This window comes from Rattus norvegicus, chromosome 20 (genome assembly GCF_021556685.1).
Source record: "Rattus norvegicus strain SHRSP/BbbUtx chromosome 20, alternate assembly SHRSP_T2T, whole genome shotgun sequence".
Classification (NCBI taxonomy): domain Eukaryota; kingdom Metazoa; phylum Chordata; class Mammalia; order Rodentia; family Muridae; genus Rattus; species Rattus norvegicus.
Window position 1 is genome coordinate 17,950,773 of NC_141553.1, and position 16,949 is coordinate 17,967,721.

At 45.7% G+C, this 16,949-nt stretch overlaps 1 long non-coding RNA gene across 9 annotated transcripts; it reads right to left on the minus strand.

Moving 5' to 3' along the window:
- Positions 1 to 9,458: 9,458 nt before the first annotated feature.
- Positions 9,459 to 14,552, minus strand: LOC102547881 (uncharacterized). Of its 9 annotated transcripts, none has more exons than XR_015645739.1 (6): positions 14,452 to 14,552; positions 13,118 to 13,238; positions 11,934 to 12,350; positions 11,684 to 11,791; positions 10,642 to 10,698; positions 9,459 to 9,867 (listed from the first exon to the last, which is right to left on the minus strand). It is a non-coding gene; the product is annotated as an uncharacterized LOC102547881 (long non-coding RNA). The 9 variants fall into 9 exon arrangements; XR_015645734.1 differs by having other exon boundaries at positions 10,520 to 10,698; XR_015645735.1 differs by having other exon boundaries at positions 10,520 to 10,698; positions 11,684 to 11,794.
- Positions 14,553 to 16,949: the final 2,397 nt, after the last annotated feature.

The following is a 16,949-nucleotide window of genomic DNA, read 5'->3' on the forward strand; positions in this document are numbered from 1 at the left end:
TTACTGACTCTGTGTTCTTGAAATGCGTATTTCTCCTCCGATACTCAATAAGTTATTTTCCAAAAATGGGAGTGGAGATCTGTGAAGTAATACGGGTTCTCAGGGCGCTTGAATTTAGTAACCAGTTCCTACAAGTTGTCATCAGACCTCCCTCCATACATACCACTACAGTATGCAAAGGAGGGCGTGCACACACAAAATGTAGAACTAGAGTTTCATAAAGGTTACTCATTGTCAGAGCCCGAATGTGCAGAACTAGAGTTTCATAAAGGTTGCTCATTGTCAGAGTCGGGATGTGCAGGGCCGGACGTGCCTGAGGGAGAGCCAGAGATAGGACTTGCCAAACCAGCTATCAGCCCCAAGGACACTGACCATCCGTAGCCACCCCCTCCCCTTCCTTCACCCCCTTGAGTGAGATGAGCCACCCTACCTGGCTGCCAAGCTGCTAGATAACACATACTCCTTGCTGATGTCATTTCGCGCCGAAAGTTCGGAGCGAGAGGCGAGGCTCCCCGTTTAGGGGTATGCTCTTTCAAAAGGAGCACACTCTCAGGTACAGACACACACACACACACACACACACACACACACACACACACACACACACACACAGGAGTCTTAAATAATTTAAGATTAAAAAAACATCTTAAATAATTTAAAGATGCTTTAAAAAGTAATTCGTGACTAATATGTTTAATTATAAATCTTATTTGCCCAGTGCCTATTTAAGTTGCTGCTCAATAAAATCATAGCGAATGTTAACATCCAGAGACTACACAAGAAGAGACAAGGGGAACTCAGCCTTGCACACAGCACTCCCGCCACCCGGGAACTAGAGAGCCCACAAACCCAAGACCGCAGGTACTAGTTAAACAGAGGGAGACGGTGAGGGACGGGTGGATTCGGTTAGCGTACACGTCCTGGCTTCAACAAGACTTCTATACTTAGGTGCAGTTTTATTTACGTTCAGTGAGGAAGTAGATGCATGTAAAGAAAACCAGGCAGAGAGCCCACCGGGCTCTGTACCCATAGTACAGAAGGGGTTCCTAAAGGAAATACTGGCTCTAGGAAATGGGAGGGTTATGTGTTCTACCAGGTAGAGGGTCATCTGAATTTTACAAAGGTTCCGTGAGAATCAGACCCTAATCTGAATAGGAGAAGATGGCACCTCGGCATCCATAACCTCCAACCCAAAGTCAGCATTCTGGCTGATGTCATACCGGCTTGGCACAGCTAGAGTCAGTGGAGAGGAAGGAGCCTCCCTTGAGGAGATGCCGCCATGAGATCCAGCTGTAAGGCATTTTCTCAATTAGTGATCAATGTGGGAGGACCCAGCCCATTGTGGTGGGGCCATCCCTGGGCTGGTGGTCTTGGGTTCTATAAGAGAGCAAGCTGAGCAAGCCAGGGGGAGCAAGCCAGTAAGAAACATCCCTCCATGGCCTCTGCATCAGTTCCTGCTTCCTGACCTGCTTGAGTTCCAGTCCTGACTTGCTTTGGTGATGAACAGCAATGTGGAAGTGTGAGCTGAATAAACCCTTTCCTCCCCAACTTGCTTCTTGGTCAATGATGTTTTGTGAGGAATACAAACCCTGACCAAGACCGAAGTGTGAGGCAAGTAAACTTTTTCTCCCCAACCTGATTATTGTTTTTGGTGTTTTGTTGTAGCAGTAGACCCTAACACGGTCAGAGAAGATGGCTTCCTCGCCCACCTCATACACTGGCTGATCTGCTTGGTGTCCGGCGCCTGGCCAGTCATTCACTTGTCCTTGATGCTCCTGTTACTGAGTTTCCCTTGTTTATCACATCCCAGACTAGAAGCTTCAGAAGGATCACGATGCAGCCATCGCCCCTACTGTAGACCCCACTCTAGGCTACAACGTAACAGAACTCTGTTGTTTTAAGGACCCGGCGTTTCTGATCCCCTGGAGCTGGAGTTACAGATAGTTGTCAGTCATCAGCTGCCACATGGGTGCTGGAAATTGAACCCTGGTCCTGTGGAAGAGCAGCAAGTGTTCTTAACCGCCACCTCTCCAGCCTTAAACATCGCCGCTTCAAATGAAAAAATCTAACAATTAATTTACAACACACTTCCCGTCCTGTCTCTTAACCCGGAATAATCTACTGCCAGAACTGGGAACTGTTTACCCAGCTTGACACTTGTACTGGGAACACAGACCCACTGTGTCAAGGCTTTGCAAAGGTGACATTTCTCCTTACACGAGGCCACCTTGTTCTAGCTACATTCCCTCATCTTGCTTGTGTCAGACCCAAGACTTCCCTGTGACTCAGGTTTAAATCATTTGATGCCCATGTACAATGGAACTTGCCTGTGGTTTAGCTGCCTGGGAGGCTAAAACAGGAGAGTCACGTGATCCTGGAAGTTCGAGACCAGCCTGAGAAACAGAAGACCCTATCAAATAGTAAGACTGAAAATAATTGAATGAATAAATAAATTGTGCAGAATAGCTGGCACTAGACTACCATAAGCAATTCTGCTCATACTTCTGACTTCGAAGGCTGATAAAGTTGGCTCCTCCAGGCTTCCGTACAAACCGAATAACTTCAATTCAGGTGTCAGTGTGGTAGGTCAGGATGTGACAAATATTTGCATCAAGGCATTATCTTTTTTTTTTCTTTTTTCTTTTTTTCAGAGCTGGGGACCGAACTCAGGGCCTTGCGCTTGCTAGGCAAGTGCTCTACCACTGAGCTAAATCCCCAACCCCAAGGCATTATCTTTTAAGGTTTACTCTGTGTGTGTGCGTGTGTGTGTGTGTGTGTGTGTGTGTGTGTGTGTGTGTGTGTGTGTGTGTGTAACATGTGCAGGTAGCCTTCGAAGGTGTCAGTTACCCTGGAGCTAGAATTGCAGACAACTGTGAGTTGCCCAACATGATCCCTGGGAACCAGGATCTAGGAGCAAGTGCTTACCCCTAAGCCATCTCTTCAGCTTCAGGGCATTGATCCTGAGCAGAAGGAGAGCACTGGGTCTTGGATTTTACCGTCAAGGTGCCATCCAGATAACCCTTGGGTAGCAGCCCTTACAACCCAGCCTGAGGAACCTAAATTCAATCCCTGGGACATAGATGGTAAAAGGAGAGAACCAACTCTGCAAATTGTCCTCAGACGTCCACACCTGTGCAGTGGTGCACACAAGCGCATACACACACACATACACACACACACACACACATACACACACACACACTAAATTAAATCATTAACTAATACTAAATTAATTAATATTGAAAAAAGGACAGACTATGATTATTTTGAACTGTACTGTAGACAGAATGGCCATAGGTGGATTATCACAGAGTCTGATGGACAACTTGGATCCTGATGTTTCCTGTATCTCACACGAGAGTCTCCTACAGTCCTCAAAGGTAGCCAAGATAAAGTGTCAAACACTGGGGTGTGGGCAGCATACAAGTGCAATTAGCTAATATATTTAGCCTGAACAGATGTCTTCCGGGCAAAGACACCCTTCCAACAGTACGACACTGCATCCTGAGTCTCTCAGGATAAAATCCCCATCCTACTTGTCCACTCGATTACTTAATGTATATTTACGATCCTGAAAATGATAAATCCCTGGCACTCAAACATTACCCAAAACATTGAAAGAAAAGTTCCTCTGGCAGTAAAGAATACCCATCTACTCTCCCTAAACAGAAGCCAGACACTCACAAAGGACGCTCAATTTTCGAACTACACCTCAAAGAAATGCTCACCAAGCAAGTGATCTAGTGCTCGATTCCTTCTGAAAACCTGAGTCAGCGTGGTAACCTCCCTGAGACACTGAACACAGAAGCAGGTAGCATCCCAGGGGCCACCAAAGCCACCAAATCATAATTCTAGCTTAGGGGCTACTGTGAGATCTCCAGAGCCTAAGGAGAACCAGGAGACAGACAAAAACAAATTCCACTGCAGAGTTGGGAGAAAGTTGGAAAGAGATTAGACAATTGCTTGGTGTTGATAGGCTGAAGACAGAGTCTCATGTAGCCCAAACTAGCCTCAAATTCACTATGTAGCCCAGGCTAGCCTCAGATTCACTACATAGCCAAAGACAACCTTGCCTCCACCTACAGATATGTGTTGCACATAGTTTATACAGCTCTGGGGTTCAGAACCAGGAATCTGTGCATGCCAGGCTCTACCAACTGACCTACAGCCTCAGCCCACATCTGCTCCATGATTTATTGAATTCTCCATCATACAAACACCTTTTGTCTTCCTCTTGTGAGAAATCCTGCCTTTACATTAATTTCTGGTTGGAGAAACCAGGGAAACTTCTCCCTGCCCTCCCTTTTTGTCAAGGTCCTGAACTTTAGCACATCTAACAAACCATTTTTGCCATAAGGCAACCACGTATCCTAGGGATGAGAGCATAGATATCGGAGGGCCCTTCACCTAGCCTGCCACAGGACCCAAAAGAAACGCAAACGTGTTCCTTCACAAAAATACCTGGGAAAGGGTCTTAGTTAGGGTTTTACTGCTGTGAACAGATACCATGACCAAGGCAACTCTTATAAGGACAACATTTCATTGGGACTGGCCTACAGGTTCAGAGGTTCAGTCCATTATCATCAGGGTGGGAACATGGCAGCGTCCAGGCAGGCACAGTGCAGGAAGAGCTGAGAGTTCTACATCTGCATCTGAAGGCTGCTAGCAGAATACTGACTTCCAGGAAGCTAGGATGAGGGTCTTTAAGCCCACGCCCACAGTGACACACTTACTCCAATAAGGCCACACCTCTAAATAGTGCCACTCCCTGGCCAAGCATATACAAAACCATCACAGAAAGTTATAATAGAAGTCAAATTTCTTCCCTAAGAGTGGATAAGATAATGCCAGGAGTAACAGCATTTCGAGATCTTTAGTGAACAGTACAGACCTTCCTGATCATTCTGTTTCCACGGGGAATTTTTTTTGTCACAATTGACAAACTAATTTCACAGTTCTTTCCTTCCAGATTTCCACCTTTAATTAATATACAGGCTGAGGATCTCATAGGAATAGAACTACTTGATGAAAAGCCTATTCTCTTGAAATACTTGGAAGTTCTACCCAAAGAGACACCATCAACCATCACAAGCATGAAGCTAAATGTTAGCGTTCTGCATTTGAACTGATCTCTCTTGCTGCGGAAGGACAATGGCCAAAGACAGGAATATTCAAATTGGATTGGTTTGTAGTTTTCCTCATTGCATGGTTTTATTTAATACTCATTTGGAAAGTTTCAAGTAAACCAAGAGCAGCCTGGGAAAGGGAACTTACTGGTGTAATAGTGGCACATCCGTCAAGGGAGTTACCAACCTGCCTTATGAAGATAAACTGATACAGTATTAAACTGGATCCTCCTGATTTGCTATTGCATTCAGAGACGTGTGCATCTGCCAGTCCTCATCCAACAAGTTTCTATTTGCAATAGTTCAGTGATGAACACAGAAACCCACAACCGGTCAAAGTATAAAGAATAAGAGACTACGGTTCAGAAAATAAGAATGCTTAGCCTGAAATCCATATGGATATCACACACCTGAGCCTTCCTCCAAAGGCTCAGGGATTATTCTGGAAGATGGGACATAAGGTGTGAGAGCAGAGGCAGAAGATGATTACAAGGAAACTGCCTCCCAAACACAGCAGGGCGGCTGCAGCAGTGAACTCACAGTAGTTTTTATAGGATTAGCAAGATCTGTGTGAGCTCGATCCAGACCAAATCCCACATGAAGAGGGGACTTGGGCATAATGTGTTAACTCCTAACACGGAAATTATTGGTAACTGTTGTTGGTGTTTCAACTAGGCTCCACCCCACATTTACCTAGCAACAGCCAGGTGTGCCTGACTCACTATAAAAGGGGCCGCTTGCCCCCTCCTCACTCTTTAAATGTTAACTTATAGTACTAAAGAAACTGATTTCAAAAAATCTGAGTCACATCGACATTGGACAACTTCTCGGGGTCTAGAATTGGATCTTCTCCTATTCTAGTAAGATGTGCACAATACAAAATGTATTGTCTTTTAAGTCTTCCAACCCGGAATCAGGTGTGGTGGCTAATAGCTGTATGGGAGGCTGAGGCAGGAAGACTGTTGTAGACTTAAGGACAAGTAAGAATGCCTAGCTAGTTCCAGGTCAGTCTGAACTTACAGAGTGAGCCTGTGTGGACAAACAAACAAAGCACGATTTGTGTCATCTGGTACATCTTCGCCAACATCACTCCTAGAACTTAGAAGTAAACCTTTCCATGTAGAGATCCAAATGAGTGAGTGATGTTTGCTTTCGAGACAACCTCTCTCCAAAGCATGAGCCTCGCGCTCATTAAAAAGTCTCTGATTAGCCGGGCAGTGGTAGTGAAAGACCCCCAGAGCGGGGAGACCCTCACTCAAGTCTCGGGATGATGTGATCCCCCCAAGAACTCACGTGAGACCATCCTTACTGTAATAAACATGAGGTTTATTGATAGAAACCAGTGCACTGGGGTCGAGACTCATATCCCACGCAGGGGCAGTGGAGTTCAACCCCCAGTAACTAAGACAAGAGGAATTTAAAGGAAGAAATCTCAACCCCAGCTGGTAGGGAGGGCGTCATTGGAAAATGTCGAGAATACCAGTGAAAAATCACAAGGAGAAGCTTCCTGCTTCTCAAGATTATTCTCTAAGATTTTAATCTAACTTTATGGTCAGCTAGTACAGGTAGAGGGCAGGGTCTGGAATTTGAGGTATTTAGGGCTTTTTTAAACTTCTGACTTCTTTCTTTTTTTTTTTTTTTTTTTCCGGAGCTGGGGACCGAACCCAGGGCCTTGCGGTTGCTAGGCAAGTGCTCTACCACTGAGCTAAATCCCCAACCCCAAACTTCTGACTTCTTAGCTGCATTTTTTATTCTTTTCAGTAGCAAATGCTTTGAATCTCAGCATTCAGGAGGCAGAGGCAGGTGGATCTCTGAGTTTGAGGCCAGCCTAGTCTACAGAGTGAGTTGCAGGACAGCCAAGTCTACACAGAAAAAAACCTGTCTTGAAAAACAAACACAGGGATTGGGGATTTAGCTCAGCAGTAGAGCACTTGCCTAGAAAACGCAAGGCCCTGGGTTCGGTCCCCAGCTCCGAAAAAAAGAAAAAAGAAAAAAAAAAAAAGAAAGAAAAACAAACACAAACCAAAAAAAAAAGTCTCTGATATTATGCAATTTTGTTTGTTTTTCAAGACAAGATTTCTCTGTGTGTAGCCTTGGGTGTCCTGGAACTCTCTCTGTAGACTAGACTAGCCTCAAACTCACCAAGGTCCACCTGTCTTTGTCTCCTGAGTGCAGGGATTAAGAGAGTGTGCCACCGCCGCCTGGCTTTCCTGGTGACTTTTAATGCTATAACCTAATTTCGTCAGGTCTCTCTCGTGAGTGTTTAATAAGCAGCACTTATAAGAAGGAAGCGTGGGGTTGGGGATTTAGCTCAGCGGTAAAGCAATTGTGTAGCGTGCGCAGGGCCCTGGGTTCGGTCCTCAGCTCTGAAAAAGAAAAAAAAAGGCAAAATAACAAAGAAGCTGCCACCTCCCTGGCTCACATTTTGAACACTTCATTCCCCAGTTGGTGGCCCTGTTTGGAAAAATTACAGAACATTTGGGTGCTGAAGCTTCGCTGGAGGGAGTATATCACTAGGGGTGGGCTTTGAGGGTGTGGATGCTGGCCCCACTTCCGGTTCTTTCTCTCAACTTCCTGAGTGCAGATGGCACGTGATCAGCCACATCCTGCTCCTGCTACTATGCCACGCCCACCATCCTCCCATACCTTCTGCAACTGTAAGCTAAAAATAAGCGTTTGCTTCAGGATATTTTATCACAACAGAAAGGTGCCCACTACAGACTTGTTAACTGCATTAACCCTCACGCACAGAACTATCAGGCTCCTCCCTGATGTAAAATCCAGCTAGCCGCGGGGCCCTCAGCATTAAACTGCCTCTCGAACAATGTTATGCAGTAAGTGAAACTGTAGCCTCAGCCCAGGGCTCATTGAATTACAAAACTGTTTATTGAGATTAACTCACTAATGAACCGCATCTCTGCTGCGTAAGAACGATTCCCCCCCGCCCTGCAACACTGGCAGGCCATCAATAGTCACGGCCTCGCTTAGCCATTTTTCTTGCTATTATTATTAATTAGAAGTGAGACAATCGATTCTTAAGAGTATAACAAGCGAACTGCTGGCAGTATTCCGTGAGCTCGTATTGGGACAAAAACAATTAGCAACGACTTAATTGAATTAAAGTAATTGGTAAACGGAAAGAGACTTTCACTGGCGGGTTGCCGGCCCCTTGAGTTCCACCATCAAAACTTTTAAATAAAATGTAGTACGTGCAAAGTTTTAACTAAGCATTTGTTCGGGGAAATTAAAAGGACGAGAAAACTAAACGTCCTGGACGTGCTCAGGCTGTTCCGCGTGATATTTCATCCGTGGCTTCACAGCTCATCGTCTTGGAAAATGTTGAGGGACCCACCGTGCAGTGGGATAGGCCATTGTATACGGTGATAAATAAGTCTCCTTAAACATGAGATTCTTTTCCGATTGAGAAAAAAAAAAAAAAAAAAACAGGGTGGAGGAAGAGCTATCATCCTATTTTTGCATCTCATTCTGATACGAAGGTGGCATTGGGAGGCCGGCAGAGAAATAAAACACGAGATTGCTTTCACAGTGTGTGAGCATCGTGGTGAGCTCTGTGCCTTGGCAATGTTCTTTAAGAGACATTTTATTCCAGATCCCGGCACCCGGCTCGGCTCCTAAGAGCCTACAAAACACCAACAGGAGCCAAATATAAAGGCACAGCAAAAGCGCTAATCAGACAAGGGGAGGTTGATAGGATTTGGAATCTAGATGGACAGCTGAGATCAAACGGGATAAAAACCAATCTTTCTCAGAGACACACACATTCTTTTTAAAGGAAGCTGTGATGGTTTGTATATGCTTTGCCCAGGGAGAAGCAACATTTAGAGGGGTGGCCTTGTTGGAGTGGGCGTGGCCTTGGTAGAGTGGGCGTGTCGTCGTGGATGAGTACTTTAAGACCCTTATCCTACCTGCCTGGAAGTCAGTTCTCCTAGCAGCCTTCAGATGAAGATGTGGGACTCTCAGCTCCTCCTGCACCATTCCTGCCTGGATGCTGCCATGTTCCTGCCTTGATGATAATGGACTGAACCTCTGACCTCTAAGCCAGCCCCAATTAAATGTTGTTGTCCTTATAAGAGTTGCCTTGGTCATGGTGTCTGCTCACAGCAGTAAAACCCTAAAACAGAAGCCAACACAGTGCCACCAACATGAAGACTTCTGCTCGACAGGGTGAGGAGCCCATTGGTTGGATGGGCTCAACCACTGCTGATTTTCCTGACTCAAAAGAACAAGGAGTGAGCTCTGCCGGTCGTTTTTGTGAGCATGTGACCAAGTGCCTGAGGAAAACAACTTAAGGGAGATAGGGATTATTTCGGCTCACAGCTTCAGAAGACTTTATTCACAGTCATTTAAAACCACACATTTGGGGAGAATGGAAGCCTGCGGTGGAAAGGAGCTGTTGGCTCCGTGGAAGACAAGAGAGAAGCAGAACAGGAAGTGATAAGGACAAGATGTGGCCCCCAGAGGCCTGCTTCCTCCAGCGAGGCAGGGTTCTTCACCATTCCCCAAGGATCCATTCAGATGACGTACTAAGCCATCTATTAGGTTAGAGTCCTCATGGTAAAACTTAGGAAACTCTTAGATGTTTCTTAATCTGATCAAGATGACAATCAAAATTAGCCCACTTGGCTAGCATAGGAGTCCAGGCCTTAGCCCTAGGTCCATAGAATGGCATGCATTTGTCAGATACAAAAGAATCTGAGGCGATCTTCATGGAGTGTTCATTCTGGCAGAAAAAGACAAATAATAGATAAGTAGCTATATTTGGTGTGTGTGTGCGTGTGCGTGTGTGTGTGTGTGTGTCTTTGTGTGTCTTTGTGTGTGTATATGTGCACGTGTGTGTCTCACATGCACATGAGCATGCATGTGTTGTAAATTCATGCTTGAAAGTGCTAAGGCCAGGGCTGGAGGGATGGCTCAGCGGTTAAGAGCACTGGCTGCTCTTCCAGAGGTCCTGAGTTCAAATCCCAGCAACCACATGGTGGCTCACAACCATCTGTAATGGGATCCGATGCCCTCTTCTGGTGTGAAGACAGCTACAGTGTTACTTATATATAATAAATAAATAATTAGTTTTTAAAAAAGAAAAGAAAATGCTAAGGCCAGAGGAGGATATAGAATGCCTTCCTCTATTCCTCTCTGCTTGATTGCTTTGAGACCAGTTTCTCACGGAACCAGACGCTCTGTCTGCATTTGGGCTGGAGCAGCTGGCCAGTGAGTTGTCACTCTACCTGTCCCTGCCCTGCCGATGCTGGAGTTACAGGTATGTGTAGCAGTGCCCGGCTGGAGTTTCGAACCCGGGTCCTCATGCTTACAAAGCAAGGGCTCTTTCCCCCTGAGCCATCGTCCCAGCCCACAGGGGCATTCCTTATGCTTACCATCCCAAGCTTGGCAGAGGCACACAAAACACATAATTACAGCAATTTCTCAGAGAAGATTTGAGTGATCAATTGCCGGACACTAATTATCACGTGTATAACTCCGCTTGACAGAAAGGTACCTTCTAACAACAGTCCTCCAGGGTCCCCAGAGACTCATATTTCATTGGCTTCACCAGCTGTGGACATGAAAACGAAATGAATAATTCAGTGCGCCCAGCTCTCTCTCTAGAAGCATCCTCAGTGGACGGTTCAAAACAAGCAGATTGAATTCTTACAAGCATATAAACACGTGTGGAGATAGCAAAGAAACGTGATATATACAACTTCTATACATATACACATATACATACACATACACATATACATATACATACCCCAGCTGCCTGTGCTACACGACACAGCTGAACACAAAACTGTACCCTCACTTGGTCCCATGCTGATCTGCTCTGTCCTGGTACAGTGACAACACAAGCCAGTGGCAAATGCCTGCCACTCTACAAGACATCCCTGGCCACCTAGTGGTCAGTACAGACTAAGGAAGCCTCAATTTCGCCCACTGAGTAAATCACCTCAGCCTGAGTCTGTCTCCACTCCTGGAGACAGAAAGTCTCACCCAAGGTCCTCCTCTGTGTGTGAGTCTGAGAGCTTCTGTTCATATCTAAACCAACTGAACAGAAGTGTCACAGCAGGGAAGGGTACCATGTCCTAGAGAGAACAGGCTGTGTGGCAGACTGAACTATGTCACTCCCCAGTATTCTTTTGCCTGGTAGTTGGTTTGGGGTTTGGTTGGTTGGTTTTGAGACAGGGTTTCTCCGAGTGGCCCTGGCTGTCCTCGAATTCACCCTGTAGACCAGGCTGGCCTCAAACTCAGAGCTCTGCCTGCCTTCGCCTCCGAGTGCTGGGATTAAAAGCGTGTGTGACCACCGCACTCGGCTCCCATTCTTAGACTGAGGCCGATCACATACTCATATTGAACATTGGAGACGGGTTGCTTAGGGAGTTTAGGAAGATTAAATGGCGTTCTAGGGGAGGAATGTGCATCGCTTTCATCAAAAGAAGAGAAAGGGACACAAGAGGATCCTTCTCTTTGTTTACATAAGAAAAACCGTGAGCGCACGCAGAACAAGGTGGCTGTCTGCAAGGTACAAGAACAGAGCTCACCAGAAACTGGACCTGGCAGCAGCTGTGGCGGGGACTTCCAGCCTCTACAGAACAAGAAAATACTCAGGTGTTTCCCGGACTGGGTCTACTGTTCTGTCAGACATACGCCTACTGGGCCACAGAGTCCAAAGATGCGGGAGGTCAGAAAAGAAAATGTAGAAGAAGTTTTAAGTAAACAAAGCCGGCACTGGAGGGAAGAAGACCTCAAGAAATACCCGAGGACAGTAATGCCTCCACGGGAGCCACATACATTTTTTAAAAAGGGGTTTCGTCGCCACCCTTGGAGAACACACTCTGACCCACGGTGGCTTTCCCCCTGAGTATAGGAGATCTTGTGTCGCAGCTAAGATCTTGGCGGGAGAGGCTCCTCCTCCATTTCAAGGTTCGGGGTCTTTTCCTCTGGGAAGCTGGTAGATTGATTACCACCTGCCAAAGGCAGAAGCAAGGCGTGTCTGTCTTGCACTCTCTTCTGTTTATCCCATCAATCAGCTGCTGGCAGATGAACCTCTGGCACAGCCTGCAGTCCCTGTTAACAGCGCAGAGTACAGTCTGTGCTTAGCTCCAACCAGGACGTACTGACAGGGGGCGTGACGATGCGTCATCCGCTGCTCTGGCTACAGAGTCCCGTAGCAGGACCATTCAACGCTGTCCGCAAAGTGTTGAAACTCTAGAACCAGAAACACACGTGGGAAATGGGGTCGCTCGGCCCAAGTTTTGGCTAACTTCAAGTCATTTCCCTCTACCCAAGGAGCCATTCCGGTTACAGGGAAAGTAGCCGCTATAGGAGAAACCAAATTTCACCTGAGCCACTAAAAGGCAGAGAATCAAACCAAGAAAAGAGGATGGGAAAATAGCCAGATCTAGGCACAGTGACTATCTCTAATCTATTATTGTATGTCTGCGTGTATGCATGTGTGTCGATGCATGTTGACCAGTGTGGGTGTGCATATGTGTGTGTGAAGATCAATACATGCATGCCGTGGAGGTCAGAGCCTGACATCAGGTTTCTTTCTTGGTCATTTTCCAACTTATATGTCAGGATCTCCCAGTTGAACCCAGAGTTCAGCCCCTCAGTGAGACTTTTAAGCAAGTCAGATTGACCTCCAGGTAGCCATTTTGACCTCCGGGTAGCCATCTTGACCTCCGGGTAGCCATCTTGACCTCTGGGTAGCCATTTTGACCTCCGGACATCCATCTCTGCTTCCCAAGCTCTAGGATGATAGGCAGGCCACCACCCCTGCCTGGTGTTCATACACAATCTGGAAAACCAAACTCGGGTCTTCATGCTTGGACACAAAGTGATTTACCCACTCTGTCAACGCCTCTGCCCCCAAACCCAGCCATGACGTTACTCTTTCTACAGCAAAAATGAAAAATTTAAAACCCACCCGACGGTCACATTCATTTGCTAGGATACATGAAGACTTGACTTACAGAATTCAAGACCTCAAGTCTTGGTTTCTTAGAGCACGATGAGGTCGGCAAGCCCGATTAATATCCCAGAGTCATCGTCAGCTAGTGCGTCATTTGGACTAATGAGTGGCCTTTGAAGTAGCTAACAAATGAGACGTTCAGTTATATACGAACCACAGTATTCGTTTGAAAGCCAGGGTCAACAATTAACCTTAGAGCGCCTACCACATAATAGCTGTTCAACACAAGCTGCCTAATATTATCGCTGCTGTTCTTATAAACACTTGGTGGGAACAGTAACCTGGTTTGGAGTGGCAGAGGGGGAGGGATAGGGAACGTGTACTACTGAGTAACCACTTGTGCAGGTGGCAGTGCCATTTTGTGCATCTTATATACTATTACTGGTTTAGCATGAATCTCTGTATCAATGGAGTAGATCCAATTACTCTACAGACAATAACGTTAGTTTTTAAAAGTCCAGAAGGATTGATTATCTTACTAAAAAACAACAAAAACAGGGCTGGAGAGATGGCTCAGTGGTTAGGAACACTGGCTGCTCTTCCAGAGGTCCCGAGTTCAGTTCCCAGCAACTACTATCTGTAAAGGGATTTGAGGCCCTCCTCTGACATGTAGGTGTACCTGCGGTCAGAGCACTCCTACACTTATATAATAAATACATAAATAAATACATTTTTTTTAAAAACGGGATGGAGAGATGGCTCAGCGGTTAAGAGCACCGGCTGCTCTTCCAGAGGTCCTGAGTTCAATTCCCAGCACCCACATGGTGGCTCATAACTACCTATAATGAGATCTGATGCCCTCTTCCTGGCCTGTAGGCATACATAAATCTTTAAAAAAAAAAAAAAAAGTAGATATTAGCAACTTTGTCCATTCATGTTCAAGTGACTTGACTACAGGGTCTATAGTCTTGATTGAGATCTAATAAATCTATGTTGATATCAATACAGTTAGAAATAAAGTTAGAGGGCTGGAGAAATGTCTCAGCGGTTAAGAGCCCCGACTACTCTTCCAGAGGTCCTCAATTCAATTCCCAGCAACCACATGGTGGCTCACAACCATCTGTAAAGAGATCTGATGCCCTCTTCTGGTGTGTCTGAAGACAGCTACAGTGTACTTATATATAATAAATGAATAAATCTTTAAAAAAAAAAAAAGAAAGTTAGAAATAGAAAGCTGACCTCCCAGGTAATAAACAGAGGGATCTTATGAGTCGCCTTACAAAGTGTTCCAGACAACATTTATCATAAAAACCTTGAAGAGCAAAGCACCCATCCCAGCATCACAGAATCAGAGGCTGGGACGCAGCCAGTAGATCCAGGACTCATGTCTCTGACCTTTAAAATTCATTCTCCTCTTAAATACAAGGTATCTGCCACCCTGTTTCGGCTTGGTCCTATACTTGGGAGTGCGTGTGTGCGTGCTTGCGTCCGTCTGTGCGTGCATGCGTGCGTGCGTGCGTCCGTCTGTGCGTGCATGCGTCCATCCGTCCGTGGGTGCGTGCCTGTGTCCGTTTGTGCGTGCCTGCGTCCGTTTGTGCGTGCGTGCGTGTGTGCATGCGTGCATATAAGGTGTTGAGGCCTGTAAGAGGAAATGCCAGGTTGTTTTTATCTCTTTGACTCCTTGAAGCTGGAGTTAGAGGACAGGTCTGCCCTCTGCTGGAGAGAATTCTTTCTGATTCTGTTTCAATGTAGTCATCCTCTCTCTTTTGAGACCTATTTTACCCAGCCAGAGAGAAAAATTAACTCTGGGGGTGATCATCATTCCTTGGGGTTTCCACAGCCTCTTTCTCTTTAACCCATCCGTGCTAAGTCCTCCAGCCCTTGCTATTGGCACAGAAGGATGAGAGTCATGGCTGGTTGGTGGGAAGGAAATAGGAGAGCCCAGAGAAATGCGGCCTCAATGTCTCACAAGAACCTTCTTACTAGAGTTTTACTTTAACTGGGTCGTCCACATCCTATCCCAATTAGAAGGAGATATATGACAGTTTGTGTGTGAAATGTCTCCCATAAGCTCTTGTGTTTGAATATCCCACCCCACTACAAGCTGGTGGTGGTGGGTTTTGTTTTGACTTGATTTGTTTTGTTTGAGGCAGAGCATCCCTGGAGGAAGTAGATCACTAGAGGTCAAGGGACAGGTCTTGAATTTGAAGAGTCAAGACTCCACTTCCTGTCCCCTATGAGGAAACGACCTCAGTCCCATGGCCGCAGCCATAAGCTGTCCCAGGGTTCCTGCAAACCATGGGTCAAAACGAGCCCTTCCTCCTGAGTTGCTTCTTGACAAGTATGTGATCTGTTATACAGGGGAGAAAGACTCGACCTACAGATCTCCCAGCTTATAAAGTAGGTTATTATTGTTTCTAAACCTCTAAACCTACGTGTCCTTACGATGTGCAAACGTTCATTCTCCATGTGGTCCAATGGAGACTTGGTTTCCTGCAGTTGATTCTAGGACCAGAGCCAGAGAATGACAAAGCCTGGTTTCTACGGCTTTTCGATTAATATATCTGTTCCCTTCGGTGGCTCTGCACGGTTGCTTGGAATAATATTCCCAGGTGTGGGGTCAACCTCATCTCGCCCTGTATTTCTCCCAAGCTTAAGAATACAGCTATGGGATGAAAAGATGGCTCAGCGATTAAGAGCACTGACTGCTGTTCCAGAGGTCCTGAGTTCAAATCCCAGCAACCACATGGTGGCTCACAACCATCTGTAATGGGATCTGATGCCCTCTTCTGGTGTGTCTGAAGACAGTAACAGTGTACTCATATACATTAAAAGAATTAATAATAAGTTAATTATTAATTAAAATTAATAAATAATTTTTAAAAAGAATACAACTTTTTCTCCAACTATAATTGCACTCTCTTCCCTTTGTTTTCCCTCGAGTTGTATACACCAGTTGAGCTAAAAATTATATCCCTGATTAGTGTGATTTCTGAAACATCCTAAATGTATTTCAAGTACTATTTTAAAAAATATATAATGAGAAAAAATATGCATCAGTGTTTAGCCAAAACCACTGTATTTGTGTCATGAGGCAAAAGCCACTGTGCTTATATTGATCATTTAACCAACAAATACTATATATTACCTACACTAAGGAAGGTTCTTTTAACTTTTATATTTCACTTAGCAATCACGTGTGTAATCAATCATGTGTGTTCGAGCTCCTGTGCACACATGCCATAGTATGCATGTAGATGTTAGAGGACAGCTTACAGGTCTCAGTCCTCTGCTTCAACCATGTGGGTTCCCGGGGTCAAACTCAGGTGGTTAGGCTTGGGTGCAAGCTACTGAGTCATCTTGCCAACTCAGGCAGAAAAGGCTTTTTAAACCACACTAGTGATCTATGTGCTTAGAGAGGAAGAGGTTCAAAGTTGTATCATAAATAACTGTGGCCACAGACAGAGGCTCTTAATTTCCTTTACGTATTATAATGTCCTGGTGACGTTTTAAAATATCATCTGAAGGAGCCGGAGCGAAAGCTCAGAGACCAGTTGATCTGAGGGGCCTCCAGTCCTGGGATGCGATGCCCTCTTCTGGCCTCCGGAGGCACTGCACTCACGTGGTGCACGGTCTGCATTCAGGCCAAATATGACATATAAGATAAATAAATATAAAATTTTAAATGAAAGCGAAGGGCCATCGGAAGCGGACTTTTTCAGGTGAGACAGATGCTACTTTGGTTCCTTGTTGAATGAAGTCCACGGGTGGCTCCAACACTCAGTGGATACTGAGACCAAGGTCTGAAAGCCTCGGGGTTTCAGGACCTAGGACAGCGGCACGCTGCCTGGGCGGTAGCGGGAGAGGTGACTTTCACTAACAGAGGACACGAA